The sequence below is a fragment of the Triticum dicoccoides genome, chromosome 5B (genome assembly GCF_002162155.2).
Source record: "Triticum dicoccoides isolate Atlit2015 ecotype Zavitan chromosome 5B, WEW_v2.0, whole genome shotgun sequence".
NCBI classification, from domain to species: Eukaryota; Viridiplantae; Streptophyta; class Magnoliopsida; order Poales; family Poaceae; genus Triticum; species Triticum dicoccoides.
In genome coordinates this window covers 562,235,741-562,241,720 of record NC_041389.1, presented here as the reverse complement: position 1 = coordinate 562,241,720, position 5,980 = coordinate 562,235,741, and the positions used below count along the sequence as shown (strand labels likewise).

General features: G+C 43.6%; 1 pseudogene; it reads right to left on the bottom strand.

Moving 5' to 3' along the window:
* Window positions 1-338: 338 nt before the first annotated feature.
* LOC119310111 lies at window positions 339-4,782 on the bottom strand (annotated as a pseudogene).
* Window positions 4,783-5,980: the final 1,198 nt, after the last annotated feature.

Genomic DNA, 5,980 nt, shown 5'->3' with positions numbered 1-5,980 from the left:
TCTGTAGACAGCAAGTTTTGGTAACCGAATGGGCATTTATACCGAGGGGGGCTGGAAGACGTGGTTACCACGGTTACCACGAAATTTCAAGAAAATTTTGAACAAAATTTATAATTGAATTTTGAATTAAAATTCTTTCAAATAGATATAGATTTTTTTTCGAAAAGGGGGTTTGCCCCGGCCTCTGCATCAGAACGATGCATACGGCCATATTATTAATAAGCAAAATATCCAACAAATTGTCGTAGTCTCAAACAAAAAAGGTTGTGCTCAACACAGAGCACTAAAGCAACAAACCGGACAGCCACAACCGGCAGGCAAATACAACAGATAGGAAACTAAACGCCTATCCAATTACATGACCACCATCCAAACCGGTTGAATAAATCCCGAGCTACCGTCTCCCATCAGATAGATCCAGTAACCAAATACTCTCTGGCCTCCGTCGGAGTGAGTAGCGACCACATACGGATAAGTGTAGTGGCCTTGAAGATAACCTGCAAGAAATGAATATTTGTTGTTCTGTTAAAAACCAAATCGTTTCTGCAGTTCCAAATTGCCCATAGTAAAGCACATACCCCTACACGGATATGCCTCGCTGTTACTACGTCAATCCCATCTAACCACGTCCCAAATAACATGTTGATGGAATTCGGAGGAGAAATATTAAAAGCTATGTGGACCGACCTCCACAAAATCTTTGCCAGAGGGCAATCGAGAAAGAGGTGTCTGATTGATTCATCACTATCACAAAAACTACATCTTTTAGAACCCAACCAATTGCGTTTCACCAAATTGTCTTTATTTAAGATAACCTATTTATGGACAAACCACGTAAACACACTGATTTTTAAAGGCACTTTAACTTTCCAGACATGCTTCGAATTAGGAATAATGCTAGAGTTGATAATATCCAAATACATGGATTTAACTGAAAACTCGCCATTCTTAGCTAGTTTCCAGCGCAACTGATCTGGCTGTTGGGAGAGTTTGACCTCCATCAATCTTCTCACAAGATGGAGCCAAGCTTCCCAACGGTACCCCACTAGCATCCTCCTGAATTGAATATTAAGAGGATTTGACTGTAGTACTGTTGCAACGTAAGCGTCTCTTCGCTGAACAATATTATATAGAGAAGGATATTGGATTGCAAGGGGCGTCTCCCCTAGCCATATATCCTCCTAGAATCTTGTGGAAGTACCATTGCCAACTACAAATGTTGTCCTATTGAAAAAGGCTGCTTTTACTCGCATGAGTCCCTTCCAAAAAGGCGAATCAGTCGGTCTTACTATCACCTGGGACAAGGTTTTGGACTGTAGGTACTTATTACGAAGAATCTGTGCCCAAGTGGCATCCGTCTCTAACGATAACTTATACAGCCACTTGCTGAGACGGCATCTGTTCTTCACCTCTAAATTTTCAATGCCTAGACCCCCTTGGTCTTTCGGCCTACACATGATATCCCATTTAGCAAGTCTGTAATTTCTCTTTAACTCATCGATCTACCAGAAGAATCGCGATCGATAGAAATCTAGCCTCTTTCGTACCCCAACTGGTACTTCGAAAAAGGACAATAACAACATAGGCATACTTTCTCTTTAACTCATCGCTCTGCCGGAAGAACCGGATTATTCAAAATCAATAGTCCTCCGTATGACATGAGCTTGCCCTTCCAGCAGCTCAGTTTTTTCTCAAATCATTCTTCAATGCTCTTCCACTCTTTGTTAGAAAGCTTGCGATGGTGGATTGGTATACCCAAATACGTGAAGGGTAAAGATCCCAATTCGCACCCGAAGAGTTCTTTGTAAGCTTGTTGTTCTTCTTTAGCTCTTCCAAAGCAGAACAATTCACTTCTTCACCCCGATAGTTGTTCAAACAAACATAAAACTAACTTCATATTTCTCGCTTTAGCCAGATCATGCTCCATGAAGATGATAGTATCATCACGTACTGTAGGATAGACAGTCCCCCATCAACTAAATGTGGGACAAGCCCACCTACTTGACCATCTTCCTTGGCCCTTCCAATTAGGATTGTCAACATATCAAAGACAATGTTGAACAGAATCAGCGACATCAGATCTCCTTGTCGCAGACCCTTGTGCGTCTGGAAATAATGACCTATGTCATCATTTACCCTGATTCCAACACTCCCTTTTTGCGTGATCGAGTCTACCTGGTCTCTCCAGGCCTGATCGAATCCTTTCATACGCAAAGCCTGCTGAAGAAATGACCATCTTACCTTGTTGTATGCCTTCTCAAAATCCACTTTGAAAACCAACCCATCTAGGTTTTTCGTGTGGATTTCATGGAGCGTTTCATGTAGAACCGAAACCCCTTCTAGGATGTTCCTGTCCGGCATGAAAGCAGTTTGGGACGGCTGCACCATAGAATGCGCAATCTTTGTAAGCCTAGTAGTCCAACCTTTGGTAAAGATCTTAAAGCTAACGTTAATAAGACAGATCGGACTAAATTGCTCAATTCTCACAGCCTCTATTTTCTTAGGAAGCAGGGTAATAGTGCCGAAATTCAAGTGGAACAACTGCAACTGTCCCAAGAAAAAAATCCTGGAACATCGGGAGCAAGTCTCCCTTTATGATGTGCCAGCATTTTTTATAGAACTACGCCGGGAAACCATCAGGGACTGGAGCTTTATTATTTTTCATTTGGGATATTGCTTCAAACACCTCTTTCTCCGAAAACAGAGATGTCAAAATGTCATTCTCGTCAACTGCGAGCTGAGGGACATCCTCAACCCTCTCGACTCATCCAAAGAAACAAAATTGTCCTCAGGAGGCCCAAACAACTGCGTGTAGTAATTGGTGATATATTTTTTAAGGTTCTCCTGCCCTAAAATCGTTCCCTCATCTTGCTCAAGCTGAAAGATTCTCTTCTTTCGGCAATTGCCATTGGCAATCATGTGGAAGAATTGTGTGTTGTCATCCCCTTGGACGATTTTGCGAACTTTAGCTCACAAATCCCACTTTAATTCCTCTTCATGGAGTAGTTCTTTCAATCTTAACTCTGCCTCCACTTTAGTTTCCAAGTCTCTAGTATCTAATATGGAGGACTCAGATTTTAATCTAGGGATTGAATCAACAAAAGGAGCCTTTCCTTCTCCACCTTATATATCCCACTAACATTTTTAGCCCATCCCCGCAAGAATTGCCTCAAATACCTGATCTTATTTTGCCAGCGCTCAACACTCGTTCTCCCTCCTGAATCTTTAGCCCATTCTCCTGCTATTAGATCCAGAAACCCTTCTCTTTCAAACCACGCTGATTCGAAAGAAAATGTATTCTTGTTCCCCACATGCGTTGCCTCTCCTGAGTCCTCCAACAAAGGGGTATGATCGGAGATTGAGAGAGAGAGCGCTTGGACCGTCACAAGGGGCGACTTATGTTCCCATTCGACGCTCGCTAGGACCCGGTCCAGCTTCTCAAAGGTCGGGACCTGTAATGTATTGGCCCAAGTGAACTTCCTACCAAAAAGCTTAATCTCTCGAAGATCTAGACTTTCTATAATTGTATTGAACATGAACGACCATCTACTGTCAAAGTTATAATAGTTTTTTCCTCCCGTCTCCGCATAATGTTAAAATCACCCCCAACCAAGATGGGGAGTTGCTCATTACCACAAATACGTTCTAAATCCTCCAAAAAGTCTGGTTTAAGTTCTGGTTGCGCGACTCCATATACCGCCACCAAAGCCCAATTAAACCCATCAGCCTTTGACCGAACCCGAAACTTAACCGCAAAGTCTCCCATAACGACATTCCTAACTTCCAATGAATCACAATTCACCCCAAGTAAGATCCCATCGGATCTTCCTCTTGAAGGTAAACAATGCCAATCAAAGTCCACCCCTCTCGATAGAGTACTAAGGAATTGGGGGGTGAAATTGTCCCTTCCAGTTTCTGAAAGGGAAATAAAATTCAATTTGTGTTCAATAGAGGCATCCGCTAAAATCTTCTTTTAGCCAAGTCCTTAAGACCTCTGCTATTCCAAAAAATTCCTTTCATATTTCATCATGAAATTTTTTAGTAGTTCAGATCCTAGCACTTCTACGCACGGCCGACGCCGGATAAATCCTACGATTCCAGTTGCGTTTAGGTCTATTTTGGTCCTCTACCCAGTCCCCACGACCAAGCTTAGTGGACACCTCCACCTGGGACTCAACAATAATGGATTCACTTGGGGAAGTAGAATATTCACCTTCCTCATTCTCAGGAAGAGATGGTGCCAGATCCACACAAAAGCTATCAAGCACATTTACCCCCAAAGCATCTACGTCAGAATCATTCATAGGTTTAACAACCGCTAGATTTCTAATAATCTCTAAAGCGTGCTCCGCTTCAAGATCCAAGAGATCATTAACGGACATAGCAACTTCAACATCGTTGCTACCCGGATTATGAATAATCATTATTAGAAAAATTCAGTATAGAATTGGAAATGTTGGCCGACATACCAGTAGTGACCTCAGTATCACGAAGCTTGGCCGCCCGCATGGCACTTGAACTTATATTTATCATAAAAGAGCTACTTGTTCAGTGGAACGTTGTCTACGCGCATGCTGTGAGGTGCTGCCACACTTTAGTACACATTGAGTTTGAATTCAAAAAATTCAAAAAATAGAATTTTTTTGCTGGAAATGCCCGTTTACCGAGTGGAACTGAAATATGCGATAACCATGGTAAAGCTTAAAATTTCGAGCGGTAACCAAAACCCTGGTAGCCAGTCCACCGCTATTGCCGGTGGTTCTTACCTTCATCACTACCCATTTCTCCACTTTCTCTGCATGGTGGGATTGCTGGAGCAACTGAACAAGCCGTGGGTGTTAACCAAGATGTGGTATCCGTTTCCGGCTTGTACACGGATTGTATAGGGCTCCCATATAGATTAGGACTCTTGGTATTTTATATATGCTTGTAACCTACCGTGTAAACTCAGCCAGATCAATAGAAAGATATCAACAGGTGCGATAGGCGCCTGTGGCCATCATATCGCGTCTTGTGTTTCGGCATGTTGATGCCGACTTGTTTTTCGGTACGTGCATTTTCACCTGCCTGCCAGCTAGTTTCTTGTGTATGTGCGCACATCTCGCAGAAATGCTAGCTAGTGTCTCTACCGACTGTTGGGTATGGGATCGTCCCTACAAAGAGGAATCGCCGAGCCGCCGTATATGGTTGGGCATGTGCCAACAATCGATATCTACAGCTGTGACGCATCGACCTGATTTTTGGAAAGCAATGGAAAGGTCATGGATGCAAGGAGATCATGGGAGCATCCGGGGTGGCTAAATTAATTTTCATGCCTGGTTCGTCGTGCCCTTTATTTGACTGAGAGAACTTTGGCATCTGGCAGGCCTTAATAGAGTGTGGTCTTTTCGCCAACGAGTTATGGGACGTGGTCGATGCAGGTGACAACACGTTCAAGGAGGGAGCTGAGCACCAGAAGGCTCGCCAGGCAGCATCACTGCTTTATTCAATGATGTCGATGGATGTCCTCGAGGTCCTGGATGCAAAAGCAACAGCGAAGGATGCATGGGACTTGATCGCCAACCAGCCAATCTCCAAACTCTCCCAAGCAACTATCAGAATTTGGTCATGAGCGACGATATGAGTCTCTGGACGTGTTCAGTTCAAGAGTAGTAACTCTCGTTATTCGCACATGCGCCCTTGGAGAAAACCTTATGGAGGCCTCGGTTGTCTGTCGGTTCTTGTGCACGACCTGCAAATTCTCACGGCGGACAAACAGTAGTAACTCTCGCCATAGATGATCTTGTTGGACGGTAAAAGGCTCACGACAAGCATATGTGTTACAGTATAGGGCACAAGAGGAGCGATGAGCATGTGATCCTCACAAAAAGTAGTGGATGGCCTTGTTGAAACAAAAGCAAGGAGGATCTGCAAGCAAGAAGTATGGCAAGCAGCGGTCCACGAAAAATAACTTCGTTGACTTGGACAACCAGGCTACACC